Here is a 23981-nt window from a genome sequence, read left to right on the forward strand (position 1 = left end):
AAGAATGACCAATATAACGTCTTACAGTCTCTTCAAACAAAAATAAAAGATCGATACTTGGTGAGAGCCCATCAAGAATTTTTTCAGGACTAAATATCTCAAAATATCGCAATATTGATATTTTGGCTCACCCCTAGTTGTTGTGTTTTTTCCCTTTTGCTCTTTTCTTAAATTAAATAATATGCTAGTGTTATGTTTTGTTGTAACCAGAATAAATGGAGACTGTTTCTAAGAAAATTCCTCCTGCATCACGTGTCTTCCTGAAAATCCCAACGCAGAGCCGAGACAAAAACAGCTACATAAGTCGCACCTGAATAGAAGTCACACCCCAGGCAAAATGATGCATAAAAGCGACTTATACTCCATAAATACTCTGAAATCTTCGCATGTCTCTGTCTGGAGTTTTCTGTGTTTTCATCCGTGCTTTAGAAATGCCCTTGACTGTTTCCACACCTGGATGTGTTTACCTCTGGCTGAAGCTGCTGCTGATGAGGGAACAAGTCCAGCAGCATCAGCGGGACGAAGCGTTAAACGTGACGGCTGCTGCTTCCTGCTTTAATTCACCGCTTTCAGATCCAATGTGACGTGCACAGTGTTGCCATGCAAGATCTGAACTGGCTTCCTACTTCACACTGAATCTGCACGGCCTCGTCACGGGGCAAATGCCGCTGTCTCCTCCAGCACTACACATAAACACACATAAAGACACAAATAACCTCCTAACCCGACATACAAAGCCAAATCGCCAGTTCTTTCACAGCGAGGACGTGAGTCATCTTTGAGTGTCTGCCAATTTCCCCTGTAGAGCCGTGTCTTGTCTCCGCGTCTCTTGTGCCACCTTTAACACGCCTTCGTCCTCCATCCTCTTTCTAGGATGTCTGATTTTAAATCTGTCAGATCAGATTTATTCTAAAATGAGACATTTGTCAAATGTGTCATAGTTTGAATGAAAGGCAAAGCTCGGCTTTCAAAATAGGATCACTATTCATGAGCCCATGGGAACGCTATATGTTTTCTCTCTGCCACATTATACTTTGCTATATTATTTATGCCCCTCACATTAATATTTATATTTCTGAGCACAACATGAAACAGATTTCCCTGGATTTTAATGTTTGATTTATTTTTGTTGTTTGCGTCGGAGTCAAATAACAAGCTTGAACTGTCAAAGCCTTTTACTGTGGAAAGCATCAGACAATCAGGAAACGTTTAAAAAAAGACGAGCTGCAGTTAGATTCCTTTCATGAGTATTTTGTGGTTATAAAATGATGTCTAAACACTGGAGGAAGTTTTGCAAACAAAAAAAGTAAAATAAAAAAAATGTGCAAGTGCAGAATTAAAAAAAAAAAAAATGATGTGCTTTTGTAAAGGATGACAATGAAACAACATTTGGTTGTGTGAATAAAATATTTACAACTTTAAAAATGTTTTGCACGCAATACAAGAACCAAACAGTTTTAAGCCAGATTCCAGCTCAAACAAGAAAAATGAAGACGTTATTTGTCTAAAAGTGGATGGATCAGAATGGAGCTGGGAGACTTTAGCCCCGCCCACTTAACTTACTGCATCACAACTGAGAGCTTTTTCAAATGGTGGGTTTTTATCTGCTTCTGATCCATTATGACTTGAAAAAACTGTTGTAATGTCTTCCTTCATGAGAAAAATGCAACAAAAACATGTTAAAAATACCCAAAATGTTATTTTCATTGGAGTGGGTCTTTAAGTTTTTGATCAACAGAGTTTTATAAATGTGTACTGTTTAATTAATGATATGTTTTAGCTAAAACTGTGTTGTTTTATAAACTTCCGAGTTTCTTTTCTTTACTCACTTGCACATCTTGTTTTAGTGTTTGAAGCATAAATTGCTTTTTCACAAACTTTAATCTTCCCTTGGTCACCGTCCTGCCGAATCTCTCTCCTTCAGTAGATTTACCAACTTCAGAAAGAGCCCAGGAAATAATTTATTTCTCAGCAAGTGGGTCACTGAGCAGCTGTGGAAGGTGAAATATTGAGATGCATTTAGTCATTGGTAGCCTAAAGACGGGGCGCTGTGAGTTTAATGGTAGAACGGGAGTGCATCTGCCCATCTTTGTGTGTATGTGGGTATGCAGATGAGGTGGTGTTGCATACTCTGGGTCTTTAATAAGTTAGGGCCACTGGAATCCATGGTTTAATTAAGAGTTAGAGACAGATTTAGGCCTCAGCAGCACCACGCTGGTCTTCTCCTTGGAAACACACGAGATGTCCTTGGATGTTTTATGAATCACACACAAGCCTTTGGAATGAGCTCAGCACTTTGCAGGGAACCCACAGAGACGAAGCGCAGTCCACATGAAAAGAAGACCCAAAGCAAAAGAGAAAATGACAAAATGTTGCGCAAAACTAAGAGTCCCCGATACGTGAAATGTGGAAGAGAAATGCCACTTTAAAAGCACATCAGCCAGGGGGGGGGGAGAGAAAAGGCCTGTCAGGGCAGATAAACCATAAAGCAATTTGCGTCAGCTGCAGGTGGAGAATTGAAACATTGAAAAAAAGCTGAAGAAAAACTCCAATTTCAAAATAAAAATGAATTATATAAGTGGATTGAACTGTTTTCTCACAAAAACTTTCACAATATTTTTTTTATGTTTGAGTTTTTCTGCAGCTGGGTTTTTATAAAAGAAGAAAACAATAAAAAAATGATATAAAAAGAGAAAAGAATGCCTCAGAGTTAAGCTGAAATAACAAGAGCTTCACCAACAAAAGGATTTCAAACATTTCAGTCAAGAACCTGAATTACAAGTGATTTAATTTATTGCTTTTTTAAGAGCTGCAATGTTCTCCAGACTTTAATTCATGTAGTTCTAAAACAATTTGCTAAAAAAAATGACTTAACCAAGCAAACAACAGATGTGCAAATGTGATAAAACGAAAAAAAAGAGTAAAAAGTGGAAAAATGTTCCCAAAAGTCAGTATTTGAGCAAAAACATGAGCGATCCGGCACAGCCTTGCCTCTTGACTTCTGTGCTGCTATTTTATCAATAATACTGAAGCAGTATTAGTAATATTTTATTTCTCCTTTTTTTGGCAGCACTCTCAGATGCGATAATTGCATCTCGGTGAACCATAACATTCAAAAAATGTAAAAGTTTAACCAAAAACATGTAAATACATTTAAGAGTAATTTGTTTAGGTCACTTACTGGCAGATTCCCAGTGTTTCCAATGGTTGTTTAATTATGATTTTGCCATTTTTAGCCATAAAAAAAAAAAAAAAAAAAAAAAAACAGTAATTTTCTAGGACATAGCTTCTGTAGAGCGGCAACTTTGAATAAAGAAATAATAAAAAAATGCACTTTAGAGATGATTTTTCTTTACAACCTTTATATTAGATGAATGTCCTAATAACAATTTAAAAAGACCAAAAACCTGATATTCATCAGAGTGGGTCTTTAACCGTCTGATCTGCTTGCTGGAGGAGTGGTTTGGGCCTTCAAGGAAGGTAGAAAAGTGCCATACAAGTGGACGCCATTTACCTGAGTCTGAGGAATTTGTATAACTAATGCTAAAGTTATTGCAGCATTTATGAGACATTTTTTCTACTAACAATTTCAAAATAATTTAACACAAATGTGTTCATATTTTTGAGTAGAATTTGTTGGACCAGCGATGGCAGGGAGGTTTTGGGAGGACTTATCATTTTATTCCTGCTTTTTGGAGATCGAATGTTTCTTTTGCTCTGAGGCCAGAGTGTGATGCTGAACCACCAAGGAGCTACTGAATTACTTCTAATTTGATTCACAAATTCACAATTTAATTTTTTGGGGAGGGGGTGATTTTTATTTTTTTTTCTAAAACAAATTCTGTTTAGTTGTGATATTTGGTTAAAAAAGCATGAATTCTTACATCAAAAAACTACAAAATAAAACCTGTTTTGTGTGAAAATAACATGTTTTTTTTACTTTTAAAGTAAAAAAAAAACACATTTGATGAATTTACATTTTATTTTAATAAAAATCATTTTGATTTTGGTTATTTTGTGACTGAACACGCAGTAAACGGGAGTTAAATGGTCACATTTGGTCAGTAAAAGATGAAGAGACGGATCTGTGATGCACTACACTGTGAAGTTCAATCGTGACTTTAAGCACTAAAGCTGAGTAAGAGTCTGAATGAGTAACTATGATTTCACAAGTGGTTACAAATCTAATGAAACTTTCCAGGAGCAAATTAATGCTTGTTGGATGCTACAATGTAAAATCTATGATCTAAGGTAAATATAAGTTTATATTTTAAATAAATAAGCAAAAAGATTACAAATACCATATTTATATTGATTGATTTTAACATTTGAGTTTGGTTTGATTCCTAGAAATCAATCTGTAAAAGAAAAATAATAAGTCGTCGATTTAAATCTGATTTAGAAAATCATTTTTAAGTGTTTCTTTCACTCCTTAGCTTCATGTTTTGATGCTAGTTACTTATTCAATTTCCATCTGCATCAGTGTCTTTCTCATATGGAGAAGAAATGACTCTTTCTTCTATACGTTCATGTCATTGCAATGACTTACAAGTTGTCAAAAACCTCCTTAAACCTGCAGCAGGACTTGCTGAATCAGTGATAACAGGGCTTCAAATCTCACACAAATCACCTTGGCACTAAAAACAAGTTTTTTCTTTTTTCCATCCGGTTTTTTATGACCTGAGAGGGGAAATGTGGCAGGAGCGAGATCTGATGAGATGTGAGCGGTGACTTCAGGCTATTCGATGGAGGAGAAACAACCGCTTTGATGTAAATTCAGCCACATTTTTTTATTTTTTATTATTTTCTGTCAAGAAATTGATTCAGTCGTGCATCACATGAGCTGCCTCTTGCTTGAGTGTAATGACTTTATAAACCAACTTTTTTGATCATTTCAATCTTTCCGTTGTAGCTCTAAAACAACTTCATCTGCAGTTTGTTTCATTAGTAATCTAAAATTGATGAATGCATGATTTAACAAAAAAATGAATGATTGAGAGGATCAACTCAGTGTCTAGTAAAACTGAGGATGCATCTTGTTAGACAGTTTTTAATGTTTTACTGCTGGAAAAAATACTGGAACAACTTATTTAGGAAGATTACCAGGTGATGTTCTCATTTTTATTTTGTGTTTCAGAGCAATTTAAATTAAAATGGTTGACCTAGAATAGCATTTTTAGACCTTTTTTGAGCCAAAATACACTTTTACCTATACAAAAATCAGAAAGCACATCAGCAACTGAAAAGAGAAACCCTGTAGTTTGTGCTAATGATGGATCAGTCCATTCAAGATCGCGTGAATTTTTTGTAATCATATATATATTTTAATCAAATTAAACATGTGACTTGATCTTTAAGGATCTTTGATAATTAGCTAAATTGTTTCAGTTTTCCCCTTATTGTGACTTCCTAAATCCCCATGCTGTTGCACATCAGGGGCGGACTTACTTAGGCGATCGCCCGGGTCCCCTAGAGAGTTGAGGTCCCCAAAATGAATACTTAATAAAAGTGCCTAAAATAAATGTTATGCCCGTCAATATTTAACTCTGTTATAAAAAACAAAACAAAAAACAAATGACTAAACTGGCATAAGACTGATCATGTAAAAGTGTTTTTTCCCCCCGTCCTCCAGCAGTAATGGTATATTCCAGTCAGAGTGGATTCTGAAAGTTGTATTTTTGTCAGATGTGTAGATGGTGAAGAAAATGTATTTAAGGATATTTTTTAAGAGCTGTTGAATCATATTCACAGTTTGATGTTTTTTTTCCACTTAGTCATGCAGTAACATTTGTCAAAGTCAAATCATGTACATTTGTGTAAAAATGTGGGTTATGAGGTGTTTTTACACGCTTATTTCCATGCAAAAAGTATCCCGTTTGTGTGCAAATTTTCTTTATTTCTCCTCTAAGCCTATTCTCAGGTTTGATTTCATGCTGTGGTTCTTATTTTCCTTCAGGCTTTTTTCTTTTGTGACACTCCTGCTATCAGATTCCTGTGTTCACATCAGAGGTGTGAGTTTAAAGAAGCGGAGCTCCCGGTGCAATGTACGAAACAACACGGGAAAACCAGTGACAGGCAGTTTGATGTGTAAGACTAGATTTGCATACATTCAGCCACTTCATGAAGCTTAGTTTAAAGTTTTTTTTATATTAAATTACATGCAAATTACAATCAGTAACAAACTGAAAATGCAAAAAGTATGGCTAAATTAAAATAATCTGATGAATGATGTACAAAGACTTTGATTATCAAGAGAAGCTTTAATGGGAATTCAAATGTTTTATTCAGCTTTTTTTTAAGTTATAATAGAAAAGCAGAACAACTTGAGATGAAGATAAGAATTCAATCTAAATTGTTCTGAGGCCTGTCTGTGAGCAGGAGGAGCTTCTTCCTTTTATGTGACAGAGGGAGAACCTGGCGTTCATGGCTCTGCTTTACCACGTGTATGAAAAAAAAATGTGCGAGTCAGCTGGGAAATACAGTAAGTCATAAGAAAGTGTTCAGGATTATATCATGTTGCAGAGAAAACTTCTCCTGTTCAGTCGGGAGAGCTTCACTTGTCGACTGACAAAGCTGTCAGGGTTGAAGAGAAGTAAGAAATGAAAAACTGCTGACGTCTGAGTCCATGAAACATGAGTCAGGTCATTGTGCCCACCTCAAACAGCGAGAAAAGAGCTGATGGAGGCACTTTTCCAGACAATTTTGAATGTACAGTTTCACAATTACAGTTTGTGATTTGGACCGAATTTCTATCACTGTCCATCAGAGCTGAGGTGGAGGAGGAAGGTAGAGCTCTTCTCCTGACATGCTAACAAGCTTTAAAGTCAGGCGTTTCTGTGAAGTGACGGCTTTTATTCAAGATATAATGTTGAAGTTTGATTTATTGAATCGAAATGTGTGAAATGTTTGATTTTTTAATTTATTTTTCAGTGAAAAACATTTCTTTTTCAAACATTTAAAACAAAGGATAAAGAAAACTTTACATAAAAGCATGAAAATTATTTTTTACCTACAACGCTGATGAGAGAGTAAAAGAAAAAAGTTTCTGTTTCACTCTTTTTTAAAATTTTCTTCTTCCTTCAAGACACCTGTATTTGTCTTTTATGTTTTTCTCCCTTAATCCATAAAAAAATATCAGCTTCTGTTTTGGCATTTCTCTCCGTAATTTCCAGTGTTCCTCCGGCGGCTGTTTGCTATATTTCCATGACAGTAAATAATCAAAACTTGGCTCCAGTAAAATGATGTTGATTAAAAAATGCCAAATATCTTTGAAGTCTCACAGCTGTGGTTTCCTGCATGATGGAGAATTTTCAGAGTATCCTCCTGCATCAACAGCCAAATCAGATGTGAATCCAAGACAGACCTGTCATTTTTCGTGACATCTTGTCAAGTTTGGATATTAATATTTACCACAAAAAAAGTCATCCATGTGTATCAGTAGATCACCTGCTTTACAATCAAGCATCATAAATAATCAGGAGAGATGGAATAATAGGAAAGTGTTAGCATTAAAGAAGTGCCATTACTGTCCAAACACCGCCCCTGTATTTAATGTACAATTCTGACAAACTAGTATAACTCTTGTAAGCATTGAGTCATCTTCATTCCAAATGTTTTGACACAAAAATATACTTTTTTAAAGCAACAAAATATGAAGATTTGAGATATTTTCAGAAGGGGGATTCATCTGAAAAAATATAACAAAGAAAATATCATGAAATGATATATGTCATGATATATTTTTGCCTTTAAAACACATAAGCATCAATTAAAAGCAGAGAAAAGACAAAAAAGTCAAAATGATGTTGCAAAATTCAGCAGTTAATCAAATAACATAAATATGCTGAGTCATTGGTCCCTGTCCGGCAGCCATATTTGTCATTTAAAAATATCTAAATTATGATCAAGTTCATTAATAAATCTTTTAGTATACCAGTAGGAATGAATTGTTGGCACTTACATTTGGTATTGCTGAGTCACTGCTAAATCATATCATGGAATGTTTGGCATAAGTGTCAGGAGCTAGCTAAGCGTCAGGAGCTAGCTAAGCGTCAGGAGCTAGCTACGTAGGACCCAAAATGCAGGAGCTAAAGCTTGGCGGCAGAAACTTAAATATTTAATGAATACATTTAAACATGACAAAAAGCATGGAGAAACAAAAATGTAAACAAAGTAGACTCTTATTAGCACTGAGGTTAATTAACTAAATGAAGACAGCTTTGGATAATCAACCTCAACTCCACAAACAGAAGGAAAACTCAAAACATGACTAAGAACTGAGGAAATGTCACAAAAACCCAAACCAATAAATCATCTGAGTGCTTTAGTAAAACTTCAAAATACAGTAAGATGATCTCTTCCTTGTTTCTGTACTACAGCCTGATTTGAGCTGAAAGCATTCAGCTTGACATTTGTAATTTCAGGAAATACAGACATTCTATATCAGCAAAAGAAGTTCATGTTGAAGGAATATATTTCTTTTCACGGGTCCATTTATGTCTTCAGAAAGAGTTTAGAAAGTGTATAGCTAAATCAGATGACATTGGGGTAACCTAAATATTCATGATTATCTTAAAGATCTTTTGCTTTTTATACATTTATCAGCCCTTTTTGCATTTCTAAGTGAGCTAATTATAATACACAAGACACAGAAAACTATAAACCTTAATGCTTTTCTCTAAAATTAGTTTTCTATTACTAAATTATTATATTTAGCATATTCTTTGCAAAATAGCTTGTTCAAAGTTGTACATTTTCTCAATTCACATGATTTGTTGTGTTTTGCTGAAGTTCTGGCTGCATGTTTAGGGTTCTTGTTGTGGTGAATGTTCAAGCCTCACCTCAGGCTAAAATGTTCTCTCAGCTGGAGAAAAGAAACAAGTCATGATGTTGCAGCTTTTATGTTTACTCCAAACTTCAAACTAGACTTTACTTGTTTTTTTTTCAAAAATAGCTTTTTTTTCCTCACTTCTTGTCTTACTATGGTCAGATTTGTGGTAACAAGGACTAACTGTTCTTTTGTAGAAAGATTCTTCTATCTAAGGTGTCTGCAGATTCCTTTATAGCTTTTTAGCTGATTTTCTTTGAAATTCCTGTCACTTTTGGCTGATTTGTGTTTAGATAAATCAGATAAATTCCCATACGCTTTTCTGTGGCAAAATCTTTACGATATAACAACATAATATTTACAAAGTATCCTGTCTATCAACTATGCATATCAAACACAGAAAAACAGAAAAAAAGAAAAAACAAAACCGAAACAGCCCAAACACTTCCTTGCTCAAAATAAGCTTTTTCCCCAAAGAAGTTTTTATTCTAAGAGTGTTTACACAGAGTGCTTGCCACACAGACACGGAGCGCTAGCCACTGCAACAAATGCACTCCAAATGGATGCTAGCGACTCCTCAGAATGCTAGCCGCTCCAAATGAATGCTAGTCACTACAAATGAATGCTAGCCACTCCAAATGAATGCTAGCCGCTCCAAATGAATGCTAGCCACTACAAATGAATGCTAGCCACTCCAACAAATGCTAGCCACTCCAATGAATGCTAGCCACTCCAATGAATGTTAGCCACTCCAAATGGATGCTAGCGACTCCTCAGAATGCTAACCGCTCCAAATGAATGCTAGTCACTACAAATGAATGCTAGCCACTCCAAATGAATGCTAGCCACCCCAATGAATGCTAGCCACTCCAAACAAATGCTAGCCACTCCAAATGAATGCTAGCCACTCCAATGAATGCTAGCCACTCCAAATGAATGCTAGCCACTCCAAACGAATGCTAGCCACTCCACTCCAAACGAATGCTAGCCACTCCAATGAATGCTAGCTACTCCACTCCAAATGAATGCTAGCCACTCCAAATGAATGCTAGCCACTCCAACAAATGCTAGCCACTCCAATGAATGCTAGCCACTCCAATGAATGCTAGCCACTCCACTCCAAACGAATGCTAGCCACTCCAACTCCACTCCACTACACGCGTAATTGCCTTAGCTCCACATCAAAAAATTTTTGGCAAAAGCTCCACCCTTTTCATCCAAAGAAGGAGTTTTAAGTCTTCTTTGGCAATGCCGGTCTGGAGCACTGCAATTGAGGTCTACCCCTGCACCAGCTACGGCTCAAGAACTTCTGCACTTGCCTCTGCTCGAACGGGGTTAGTGACATTAGCAACAACTGCAGCAGCCTCCACTCCTACGCTGGCCCCAACACCACCTCCAATTGACTCCACCAGCCAAGGTCTGCCTGAGGACTGGAGCACCTCCTGCTCAATTAATGGATTTTACAAAATGTTTCACATTTAAAAAATCCACCAAATCACTGACTTCAAATGCTATGCTGCAAACAAACCACAAAGAAAAACTGTTAACCAAACTGTCTCCAAGTACAAACAGAGCTAAATAAAAATAAAATTGATCAAATACCCACAAATGCAACATAAATGGATCCTTATGGTGAACAGATTCCGGACGACCCTCAAGCAGAACAAAAAACAGAACCAAATACGGCCACAGCCGCAAAAATGGCCATAATAATTGTTGAGCTACATCTAAAATTGTATTAGAAAATCATCTAAAACACTTAAAAAAAAGATTTGTTTATAATTAACTTTGAAATAATAAATAAAAAAAGTGTTCCTTTATAGCAATGATTCACAGTATGGTGCAAACTGTTGTTTATATCATTCTACTTCTCACTTTTCATGAATGCCTTTAGAAAAAAACATAAAAATGTGCATATTTATTCTGTAGAGTCCCATGCTTCAGTACTGTTAACAGAGAGTAGAAGATTTATTGATCCAAAGACTTATTTATTCAGATGAGGCATCTGGAGGAGCCTGTGGGCTTCTTTTAGACGTAGAATCAACTCATCGCTATTTTTCATCCCTGTCCCTCAGAAACACCTCACATGTGGCTCAACATCTGCAAAAAACAACAGCAGCTGGAAGGGGAAAAAAGTGCATAAAAATCTCTCTTTATTATGTTTTTTTTGTATTTTTCAGTGAACAGAAGATTGCATTGTGTGACAGTGATTGTACGCCTAAGCACTGTTGTTAGCAGCTTTTTTTTTTTTTTTTTGCTGGTCTGCATGACCAATTTTAGGGTTCACTCAGGAGTTTTAAAAGCATAACATTATCTGTCATTGTTGCAGCTGGAAAGCCAGGGTATGACTCATTTGTGACTGACAGAATAAATCTCGATGGTCTCAAGCTGGTTCGAGCTAACAGACAAGCGTCAGCTGGCATGGGAATGCGTCAGATTAACTCAAATTTTTCACCTCGGTGCCAGCGTAACCTCCAGCTAATCTTCCTCAGAACCAGGGATTTGTCCCACACTTTCACAGGGTGCTGCTCTTCTTCATCCAAACCAAGAAAAAAAAAAAAAAACCTTTGCTATTCATAAAATGTAAAATTCATAAAAGAAACTTGAGTTGAAAAAGCAAAAAAAAATTCAAAGTTATAACAGTCTATGGTATCATTTTACTGAATTACAAAGCCTTTAATGTTTGCCTTTTTTCTGCAACCCCATCTGCCTCTTGTGGCCTTCATTTCCCCTCAGGTGCATGATGTAAAGAGGGTTTTTTCTTTTTACAAATGCAAGTGACTGCTCCTGTTTTGACAGGTACTTGAATCTGGGATTAAAGTGGAGATGAGAGCTACATTAGTGAGAGGATTCATCCTCTCCTGCCTTTTTTTCATCACACTGACAAAATATGCTACACAGAGCTCTGAAAGCTTGGAAAGAGTGGTGCAAGACAGCAGTGGTGTTAATGCGGTTTCTTAGCTGTGGATAGAAGCTTAAACATGAGGGCTGGTCATGAGTGTTAGTGTGGACAGGAAACTCAGCTGACAGTGAAGAGGATATGAGGCTTGTTTCATCCTCAAATGCTGCTCTCTCTGAGCTTGTCTGCAGCCATGAATGCACTAATGCAAAATGACTCGAGCTGCTTCCCTCTCAACGTTTCTCTGGATAAGTAACTTTTATTTCTGCAACAAAAATGTTTCCATGTGTGAGGTGTTTAGCTAATTTGTTCTTTTTGTATTAAAGACTTGTGTCTTTTCATCCCCTCCCCCCGCTTCTTAGTATCCATTCAATCAAATATCTGTTTATCGTTGGGCCAAAAACTGCACCCAAAGGAACAGGCGACCCATAAAAATAGAATCCAGAAATGGAGTTTTTATCTGACGGGTGGGCTCTTTTTTTTCTGCTCATCCAACTGTGACTAGATGTTGAAAATAGGTGATGAGTTTTTCGTTGAATATCAAAACATACTACCCGACCCATTCATCTCACACATATAAGCAAACGTGCAATGGCTCTTGAGTGCCTTCCCCACTCCCTAGCCTCAGTGCACAATAATGCACAACAGCTTTGCTCTTCTGAGAACACTGCTGCCAACTAGATGTGGATTCTTCCACATCCTACAAACTCTTGAAATTTGAATTCTTCCATCTTTTTTGGAGCTACTTAAAAAGGAATAAAACATTATTACATTTTAAGAAAACACAATAGAATATTTGCTTTGCAGATATCATGGTTACATACTTCTCACTTGTGAACAAGACCCCAAGACACTTAAAACTCCTCCACTTTAGGGAGAAGCACCCAGAGAGGACTGTCAGGGTCACCCACCTAGCTAAAGATTGGACACCTGCTCATCATCATCTCATCAGACGACCTTTTATAAGGACATCCATGCCCGCCAGCCAACATCGGTTCATCTGTTCCACTCTGGTAGAGTACACCGACCTAAAGCTACTACAAAGCCACATTTGACCTTAGACTTGTTACCTCTTGCTTTCTACCATGTCAAACATCTATTGTTCTTCCATTAAAGAGCACCAGGATTTCCCCTCGTGACACCATCAATCCACAGCCATCGGGCATCCAGAACCTCTGCTCATCTCTTACTACATCACAACATCCTCTAACTCACCGTTGTTCTGCATTTTGGGTCCACTACTACCAGTACCTAACAGGGACAAACTACCTTTCTCCGGACAAGAACCATGGCCTCAGACTTAGCGGTGCTGACCCTCATCCAAGCGGCTTCATACTCAACCGGAAACCACCCCAATGCATGCTGGAGGTCCTTGTTCAAGGAGGCCTACAGAACAACATCATCTGCAAAGAGCAGAGAGAAAATCCTGTGGTCCCTGAACCAGACCCCCTCTGGCCCTTGGCTGCGCCTAGAAATTCCGTCCATAAAGACTATGAACAGAACTAGAGAGCTGAGCCAAAAACAAAAGCTTTTACTGGTTGATTTTTTTTGTTCCAATACTCACCTATGGTCATGAGCTCTGGGCCATAACCGAAACAAAGAGGTCCTGGATACAAGCAGCCGAAGTTACCTTCCTTTGTACGATAGCAGGGGATTCCCTTAGAGCAGGGGTGCCCAAATCCAGGCTTTGAGGGCTGATGTCCTACATCAGGGGTAGGCAACTCCAGACCTCGAGTGCCGCCTCCCTGCATGTTTTCCAACATACCCTGTTCTGGCAATTAGTTAATGAGTCAGCTGAGTGGCATCTGGGGACTGTGCGCTGGGGCTGCTGGGAGATGTAGTATGTTAATACCCTGGAGATGGTTTCAGCTAGTGACCAGAGGTGGAGACAAAGCTCTGACTCCTTACACCAAGTCCTGTTGGAAAATAAAATCTGTCCCTACAGAGTTTATTGAAATACTGCAATAGGCATTCTAGACTGTGTATTTAGATTTTTTAAATCTAAATAAGTTCTGTAGGTTGTAAGTTATGGCCTGGAAGGCATTGTTGCATAATTGGCATCATAATGTTCTCTTTCAGTATTCGTCCAGCACAACCGAACCATTCATCAAGACAAAGAGACATCGCTCACTGTGGCACACCTCTGCAAGCAGGTCAAGCACTCAATGCAATAAAACATCATGACAGCAATCACAGCAACGAAAAAGAAAAAAAAAAGAAAAAAAAGGTAATTTGGGGTCAGATGTATTCTGGTGTAAAAATAAAAGTCCGCTACAAGGAGGTCCTTCTCTACAAGTCTTTTCCAATTGATAATAAATCTTCTCTTGCCTCCTTGCATAGAGGTATTGTCAGGTCATCCTTCTAACACATGGACTAATTACAAGAAAGCCTCAGTGATGCTATAAAAAACAATCAAGAGACCCAATCTTAGCTTGTTAGGGTCTCACCCAAAACAGTCGGGAAGAGACAGAATTAATACTACATTTAATAGGTAAACTACTGTGATTTTATTTTCCAAAAATGTGTAATTATGTTAACATTTAAACCTAAATTAAGCTTAGAATCCCCCCCCCCCCCAAAAAAAAAGTATGACATTATCATCTTTAATCTTCTTAAGAATGACAGGCAACTACGTACGCTATTGTTAATAGCCGTAAACGCGCAGGCTGCAGCACGGCTAAGACACGGATGGTCAGAGATTAAGTTTATTTATTTTGAGGAGCTCAACTGTAATCACATCTTCATGTCTGGGTACATTTAGAGACTCTCCTAGGTTCACTATCTACTGTAGGAGCTGCGTCTGACGCTTTCAGCGGTACTTCTGTCTCTCTATGACCTAGTTTGATGACTAGCTGTCCAGCGATGCTCTGAGGAGGGAAAACATAAATATAAGAATAAGGCAGAATGGTTTTGACTCCGCCCACTGATTACGTCATCAAAACAACATTGGTTTTTATGGTGAGTCCCTGATTGGTTGAAGCAATATGAATTTGATGCCAACATTAAGACGCCCAAATCGACCTCTAATCACATTTTCATACGTATTTAACATTGAGAGTGGATACCCCAGACGTACTATCAAATACAGGTTGAGACCATTGATGTGGTCATTTTTAAAGATATTTTAGAGAAAAAAATTGTACATCCTTGTACAGGGCTTTGGATAAAGAGGTTGAATAACAGCAGACATAAAGAGCAGTTATTCTCTGCGACGTTAATATTCCAGGTCAGTGACTCTTTGAAAAGGTGCAGCAGCATATCCGTTTTCCAGTGTTGACATCTTGACCTGCAAAGTCCTTGGACGTGGCAGTAATAGTGCGGCTGTCAAACTCACACATCTCTTTAAAGGTGACGGGAGGTCACACTCTGATTAGATAGCTGCATGCTCTTTTCACATTTCTGCTTTAATCAGGAGGTTGAGAGGAACCATTTTTTTGGACACTTCACCATGACCATTTTTCTCTCATTCCTAGACATGCTCAGTTGGGGCATTCACACAAAAACCTGTAGGTTTTGGTCATACGCCACAAATAGTCAAGAACAAAGAGTCTGTTTTAATGTGGATAACAAAGCCCTGTTACTTTGAAGATGAGTTGGAACAGTGGGGGACGATGATTACTCCTGTTTTTTTCTCTAACTTCTCTCTCCCGCGTATTTCTGCATAAATCTTTTGATGACAGAATCAGACAGTGTTTAACAAACAGGAACAATGCGGCTCCAGCAGACACAAAACTCTCTTTAAAATCTTAAGAGAGAGTGCTGCTGCACCGCCAGATTATCCATATGTAGGTCAGGGACATGAGTTTGTGTTTACGTGAAGATAATGTGTGTGTGTGAGCCTCAGTGAATGTCTTTCAGAGTTTTAAAGGGTGAATCTCTCACACTGTGAAGTAAACAAATATCAGTGAAGCCTGCAGCAGCCACGCTGTGCTTCTCTGAAAGTGTTTTGATGATTAAAATGAAAACAATCTCCAATGAACAGCGACACGACCCGCGTCCTTTTCTTACAGGAAAAAGATCACAACCGAGAAGCGAAGGAATTCCAAAGAATCCAAAAGAATCCTGAACACTTCCCCTCCAAAAATACATCATTAAAGGTTTAAAGCTGACACATGATAGTAAATATTTATTAGCTGTATTTGAATTTCACATTTCAGTTTGTGCATATGAATGAATACTGTAGTAAATATTGATGTGCGACTATTAGGAAAGACATTTCAGGCACCTTGTAAGCGTTTTTTGAGAAACATAGAATGATCTATCTCAGCGTTAAATCATTCAGAAATCAATGCCCTCTTTTCAGAGATGTCTTTGGTGCAGATGGAGGCTTGTTAGGTTTGAACTGGTGAGGATTCTTAGCTCAGTGAGCGCCGCAGTAAGTCGACCATGTATTTTAATGTTTAAGGGAGAACACCTTTTTTTGTCACTTCTTTTCTTTTATCTCTCACATTTTAACAACTGTTTTAGTCATTTTTATGAAAAACCATATCAGATCATGAAATGATCTTGAAAGAAAAATACTAAAAGCTTTAAAAAGATGTCAGTTTGGAAAATTAACAGGTGAAAACCTGATTTTTTTAAATAGTGTCTTTGGTATTAATTCCTGTTTTTTCACTTACAACTAAGAGCAGCTACAAACAGGTCAACATGAACCCAAGAAAACCCACAACGGAAAATGTTCCTTAAAGACACAGCTTGTATATGAAAATAGTTGTTTTAGATCCACATAGGACCAATTTATTCAGCAACTGGTGAATCCCATGTATCTAATGTTACTAGACATGGAAATTTCACAAATGCTTGCTTGTTTTACCCAAAAAGTTTACAGTTATAGTTACAAAAAATGTTTAATTTAAAGAAAGCTACAAATACTTTAGATATCGAGTCAGTCATGTGAGGGATAATGCCCGACGAGATGTGCGTTATCATAAATTAATGGGTGATGTGGATGTGTGAACCATCTGATGAAACAAAAAGGAAAGTTGCTTCTGTAAAGTCCACTAATTACTAACAATGGTCACCTCAAGGTCATTATCCCATCCGTGTGTCTTACTGTGTATTATGTCTCTTAATTTATGAGAGACGTAATAAATGAATGTTTGATAAAATATTGATTGGCTGATAAATTCGAAACAAAATAGTACTTTAATCGCATTATTTTTAATGTTAAAATTGTTTCTTAGAAGAAGCAGACTATTTGATACGCAGTGTGATGTATTGTCATGGTATCCATGCTAAAGATACTATGAAGTGATATAAAGTATCATTTCTGGATCATTTCCTAGATTGCTTTTATTGCAAGAAATATCCACCATTAGCTCTGATCATTAAATATGTATCAACAAACTATCAATTTATTTTATTAATTAATAATAACAACATTTATCAACACATTTTCACCCTAAATCAAGCAATAAGGTGAACAAGACAGCATCCCATTGATAGAAAGTATGGGGTTCCATTTGTGCCAAAATTATGTTTTTGCATCCACTGTCTATATATTTGGTCCCAGAACAAGTTTAATATACATTTGTTTATGTCTACGTACTACCAAGCAATATCTTCTGCGTGTCCTGTACAGGACAGGAGGAAACAACGCTAGCAACTGTTGCTAAGGACTTTACTGACAAGATTCAACGACAAAAGTATATTCAAAGTTTTGAGCATAAAGCAAGCTGAAACATCACAAAGAGAATACAAAGTTATCATCTAAGAAGCATAAACATGCAGAAGATATTGCTTCGTAGACATTGCATATTAAGACGGGGGCCGCAAAATATCGACAAATGGCCCGTGGGCCGCCAATTTGGGATCCCTGATGTTGAACATTCACACTATTTGACCAGAACTTAATTTTTATGAGTCCATCATCACTTTTTAAAGGATACCCTACAGCCAACTATAATGGGGTATTCACCCAGATTGTGGTATAAACTGAGCTAAATGGGAAAAAAATGTATTTAATGGTGAAAAATAAAAATGTTGATCTGAGCGCAGAGAGAAGTCGTGTGGTGGATTTGGGGAAAAAGTATTTAAATTAGCTGTTCATGCTGCCAGTTTCTTCCACAGAAAAGCCAATTTTGGTCAATAGCAGCAGCAGCTGTTTCCGGCTCTGGGTTTGGTCTGATCGGATCGTTGGGAAGTTCAAAGTTTCCTAATTGGATGATCCAATTCTGAGCCAGCTGGGACGAGGAGCTGCTGGAATACAGGGAAGTGTTATGATGGTGTTTGACCTGGAAGACGGCTGAGTTAAACCTCCTCATGCAGCAACAACAAGGACACAAAAACAAACAAAAAATGATGAAAAAAATCAAGTTTTTTTACATTCTAATCACATCTCGGTTCTTGTGTCAACATTTTTGTACTGGCCTTCAGAATCTGCCGTGCTGCATAATATTCTAATGCTGCGTTCACATCCGATCCCGCGGTGGAGCCTTCTAAAAGAGTTGTTGAATGTGCTCATCATTTCTGCACGCGTGTGCTTGTTATCACAGCTTTTTCACGCACTCCCTTGTGAGTGTGCCTCAGAGTCTGGCACCACGTTAAGCCCGAGAATGTGCATGTGTTGGAGCCATCCGCTTAATCCTTACAGGGAATAAAGGAAGGCTTACCCAGTCTGGTGCACACACACACACCAGAACACCCCAGTGCACACACTTCACACACATTGGCATGCTCTTCCTATTCATACCTTTCTTTTCTCTTTCTACCATCCATCTGGCTTTTGCTTCCTTCCATTTATTGTCTTTTTTTTTGCAAACTTTGCTTTATTCATCTTCCAACCGTCTGTCTTTCCCCTCCTCAGCCCTCTCTCTTACTGTCTCTTCAACAATCCCTGCTGCTAATGGTGTCTTCATCTTTCTTTTTTGCCAGATTCAGGATTTTGAAATATGTCTCGAAACCTCCACTCATGCATTTTTTCGCCGACTGTCCTGTTCCGGATGCAACAGCCTTGAGTTTCTCATGAATGTTGCTGAGGTGGAGCTCTTTAGCCAGTTTTGTAAGCTTTCTGGGACACATTTATTTCTCCCGCATCCCTCAGGCTTCAGTTGTTGTTTACAATTTTGGTCATCTTCATCAGCACATAAATATGACACTGCAGCAGCAAGATAACCACAAGTAAAAACACATGTTGTAAGATAAATGTTAGTGTATTCGCCTTTCTGATTAGAAATTACTATAACATTTGAATTTCTGCAGCAGGAACTTTATATGATGATATGTGCTGGAGATTATGAATTTATTTAAACTACTCTTTTTTTTTTTCTCTAGGTCAGCATTTTTTTCCTCCAGAGCTTTTTTTTCACATTCAGATGTGAAACAAACCAGCCTTTACTGACTCCCCAGAGAAGCATTTGTTACTATTCATCCTTCCTGATTTTAAACAGGAGTAATGGTGGTGTCATCCAGCCTAACTACTATTTCCAAATTGTAAATTTTGTGGGTTTCAGCAAGTTTTAGTGACACTTCAGCTCACAGAATCCAATGCAAACAGTTAATCACACCTTTAAAAAATAGTTTTTAAATCTATTTTTTAAATTGGTGCAGAAAAACACATACATTTGACTTACAGAACTGGTTAACTACTTCATTCCATTTTTTTTTTCAATTGCTAATACTAAAATGATATGGATAGCACTATTTTAAATTGACTCACAAATCTCCAAAGCTCTAAACAAGTTTTAATCTTTACAAAATTACACTAAATGCACTCTGATCTAAATTCTCTAATCCGACAATCTGACATAATGTGATTTGTTTGCGATTTTAAAACATTCAAAAATGATATTACATGTGCCAACTGGCCAAACACCTCAGTGGGTAATTGATATCAGTTTAATCAGGAAATAAGCACGAGAAAAGACTATAACAATGGAAAACTTTGCAGAGAGAGTAAGAAAAAGAGGAATAGTGAAGGTGAGGATGATATGTTGATTAAGTTGTTTTATTAATTTGTTTTTTGAAATCAATTTGCAATTGTATTTAATTCATTTAATTAAATAACATCTTCAGCTCATTGTTATATGAGTTAGCAGCATTGCAGCCACGATACCACTAATCTTAGATTTGACATGTTTAAATGCTAGAACTTTAAATATTTTCTGGTTTTGTGTACTTTTATGGTAAAATCTTATTTTTCCAAATGTTTTTAATGTAAAACCTTTGGACTTTTACTATGATACCAATAGCAGGATCAGTGAGATTCAGTTCACTTCATATAGAATATATTAACAAATTGATCACACTCACATGTGTTTATTTCATCATAAATCCCTTTGGTGTTAATGGGTGAAAAGCAAGTAGCTTATTTGCCATTTTAATTCAACAGAACAGTAAAAGTGAAGAGTCGAGTAAACTGTTTACATCAGATTTCATGACGTAGTTCTAGGAGATTTTCCCATGAGGCCACAAAAACAAAAGAAGGGAATTTGAGGTCACCGGTCAAAATAATGTGAATGTTTTTGGACTGCTGAAAGTAGCTGGAATAGTCGAAGACGACACGAGGCTCTCAGTGTGATTGCCTTAGCACTGCCTAATATGCAAATGACACACTTGAAGCCAGATTACTCATTGTTGTTAATGTGAGAGTCTGTGCATAATTCAGTGGCAGACTGAAAAGTATTAGCAGTGCAGAGAACAAGAACACAACTTCACTTCTTTTTTGCATTTTAGCAGCACATTTGCCCATGTTTTCCAAACGCCATGCACTTCATTTTATTTTAAATTAACACTGATTTATGTGCATGTCCTCTCTTGATCAGAAAAATGACTCGTGTAGCAGATTTGTGTTTAAAACGTTTTCTCATTGTGACTCATCTGAAAGATTAATGTTGCTCCATCTCTCAAATTTAAGTCGAGAAATTCAATATACACTGTTTGTCCTCATTTCTATGAGATGACTTTGCACATTAAATTATTACTTTGCCAAGTTTTGACACTAGGGTTCTTTTTGGAGCAAAAATCTCTCACTTTATTATAAAAAGGCATATTTTTTGGATATGTGTGTAGATTCTTAATGATATATGAGCATCTTTTACAAGTTAATTTGAATGCATAGAACCCCAAACCACAAATAAATGAGATGATTAATCTTAATCATATTTATAATCACACAACATGTAATAATATCAAGTTATACGGGCCTGCAAAAAAATGTATGCATGTGTGTGAAGCGTAAGGAGACCTTTGAAGTTAGTGTTCCTGACTTGTCCCTCTAATTTGAGTCGGCTGCATTTCTGAATGCATGATTAAGCTGCCAGAAGGATGCTGCTAATGTCTTCGCCTTTGGAGGAAAAAATGCAAACTAATAAAAATGTCTATGTGCACACAAAGGCATCTGTTACACAAGTTTCTTTCAGACAGAAAAAAGGAGAATATCTGAGCTTTTTCAGTTTGTAGAATGAGTTATGTCAAATACAAAACGGTAAAAAAGTAACAAACATGCAAGTTGGATTGAGGACAGAAATCACAGATGATAATCTAGAACTGAGTATTATCAATAACAAACTGTATATAAATAAGCATCACACTGACACAGTAATAAAGGAATACTTGGATAATTTCATTTTCTACATTTGTGATTTAAAATAATGTTGTGAAAGGATGTGTGACTCACAAATACTGCATTATTCTTCATCAACTCCACTTCAACAGAAAAACCTGAAGGACAACAGCTTTAACTTTGAGGTGGAGGGAGACAGCATCACTACTCATTAGTCTGTGGAAATACAGACTCATATTTTTAGAGTTGAATTGAAGAAACTGTGAAATATAAAGAAAAATCATGAAAAATACAGACTTATTACAACATTACTGGATTTGTTTTGGATATTTTCTTAAGGTTATTTCTCACTATTTCTTAATGAGTTATTAAACAAAAATGCATTTTGTGACAAAAAGTGATATAATTTGGCATCCAAATTTTTCATATTTTTTTTTGTATTTAAAGATGTAAATTTTTTAGTTGCATTCGGTAATAAAAGTAGTTTTTCTTTTAAATGTTGAGAAATCTGAATGTTTGGTTTTTCTTGCTAAATTTAAGGTTTTGAATTCATGTCAGTCACTCATCTAAACGGCATTATTTTGTAAATCAACATTTAGGGACGAGATGGAATCCAGATGGTTGTGGATTCATTTCTGTGAGAGCTTCATCTTTTGTATTTATTTATTTATTTATTTTGTGTGTGTGCAAATCCTCAGTCCAGCTTTCTGGTGACCGTGGCAACAAATCCACCAGGAAGAAGAAAGCTTTCCTTCGCTTTTTTAGCTGAGCAGTGCCGCACTTTTCTAAGTGTATTTATAGGGACATGCATGGCTTGCTAAGGATTGTGTGTAAACCTGCTTTAATTTTGAAAAGATATGGTTAGATAAAGTTTGTTGTTGTATTCTAACTCCCATGACTGACTCTGGCCATCTCCCTTCAACACGACTTCAAAACGATCCGATCCTTTGTTGCATCTCCAAATCCAAACCTGTTTGTATTGTTATTTTATTGCTAATTGAGTCCCATGCCGTGTGTTGCAGCTTTAATAAACGTGATTGAGCTTCACAACAGAATTATATCAGTTCTTCATTTAACTAAACATTAACTCCGCAGAGTCTCAATTAACTGTATTTCTCTTGTTAACAAGCTGAGAAACACTTTGCATCTTGCTTTGTTGAAGCAGTGAGTGAAAGCAGAATTGGATTTAGCTGCTTTAGTAATTGGATGACTGTGCGAGATAACCCAGTGACACAGTTATGACTTACTGTAGTGCCGAGCTGAACTTTGCCGCTGATCATTTTTACTCACCAGCTCCAGGGTAAGGGTAATGGGTCGTTTTAGTAACCCATTGCCTTTAGACTTAAGCTGTTCTTGGTTCAGATGTCTCTAAAGGATGTGAGAAAAAGACATGGAATTTATTTAGTTGCATTAGTCCTGTATTTTTTACCAACCATATTCTGAATCTACTTTTTTTCAAACTTCTCATATCCCTCACATAAATCTACTCTGTATCAAATAAACTAGGGCTGGGTGTCGGTTATAGTTTTTCAGAAACAATTTGATTAGATTCACAAGAGCCTGAATCGATTCGATTCCGATTTTTTCCAATTCCTTCGATTCTGTAGAAATACATCAAAAATCTATTATTTAATCTATTATTTAATTTGAATATATTTATATTAATCTGATGCAGTACACATATTGTAAAATGTATTAGTAAAATAATGAGATTGTTAATATCATAAAGTGTTACATGGATTCTCTAAAGGAGAAGTTTTACTAAAAACATTAACATTGTAAACAGTGCTGCTTCTCCTGGAGGGTATTTCAGTTTAGCCACTAGGTGGCGATCACGCTATAGAAGTACATTTTATTCAAGAAGAAGACAACAGTATGAGGGGGGAAAAAACAAAGTTTTAGACCACAAATAGTTACTTTAAAAATTATTTCCTCAAAAGAGTTTGGAAAATTAATTATTGTAAGTAAATAAAGATATTCATTTAAACAACAATGTATTTTTTTGGTCAATCGAGTGTTAGCATTAGCCATCCTATGGGAAATTCTATTGAATGTTAGCATCAAGCTAGCGGACTTTAGCTTTGTGTGCTAAATTGATTGATATCTTCTGATCTATTAACCTTAAATCTATTCAAATCGATCTTTTCAACCCAGCCCTAGAATAAACTCCTACCAATTAAACTACATACAAAGTTGTGTAAAACACATTATTTTGCTCTTCTGTCTTATCAGGACAAAATTAGGAGAAAACAAGTTTTAAGGTGAACAATATTAGACCATTTGATTCCAGAGTTGTTTGTGGTGACAGCACATACAAAAATACTGTAATTGTTTACGTAATTATCGATTAATGATCTGTACCTTCCTCAGAAGTCCAAAGCGTTTTACAGTCACAGTCCCACACACACTGATGGCTCCACTGCCGAACACTGGCGCCAACTAATAACTACCAGAAGTAAGTGTCTTCACTGTCGTGGCCAAGGACACTTCGACACATAGACAAGGCAGGATTTGAACCTGCAATCTTCCAATCAGAGTCCCCTCTGCACCACAGCCTCCAATTAACACAATTTTAACAGATTCTAAAGTTGAATAAAGTTGTTTTCTCTACGTCACAATCAGTTGGTAAAATAAAGCCTTGTCTGGTATGGTACGATCTGATAGGGTAAGTAAGTAAGTAAGTAAATTTATTTATAGAGCACCTTTCACAGATAAAATCACAAAGTGCTTTACACAGCAAACAATGAGAGAAA

The 23981-nt window shown here is 36.8% G+C and overlaps 1 long non-coding RNA gene across 1 annotated transcript in view; it reads right to left on the reverse strand.

Moving 5' to 3' along the window:
- The window catches only part of LOC112162067, a 49044-nt gene extending 25339 nt beyond the window's left edge, over nucleotides 1-23705 (reverse strand). Inside the window, exons 1-2 of the long non-coding RNA XR_002922001.2 lie at nucleotides 23590-23705; nucleotides 22519-22596 (exon numbers count right to left, since the gene is read on the reverse strand). This is a non-coding gene — a long non-coding RNA (uncharacterized LOC112162067). The remainder of the gene's footprint in view (nucleotides 1-22518; nucleotides 22597-23589) is intronic.
- Nucleotides 23706-23981: the final 276 nt, after the last annotated feature.

The sequence above is a fragment of the Oryzias melastigma genome, linkage group LG15, assembly GCF_002922805.2.
Source record: "Oryzias melastigma strain HK-1 linkage group LG15, ASM292280v2, whole genome shotgun sequence".
Lineage (NCBI taxonomy): Eukaryota > Metazoa > Chordata > Actinopteri > Beloniformes > Adrianichthyidae > Oryzias > Oryzias melastigma.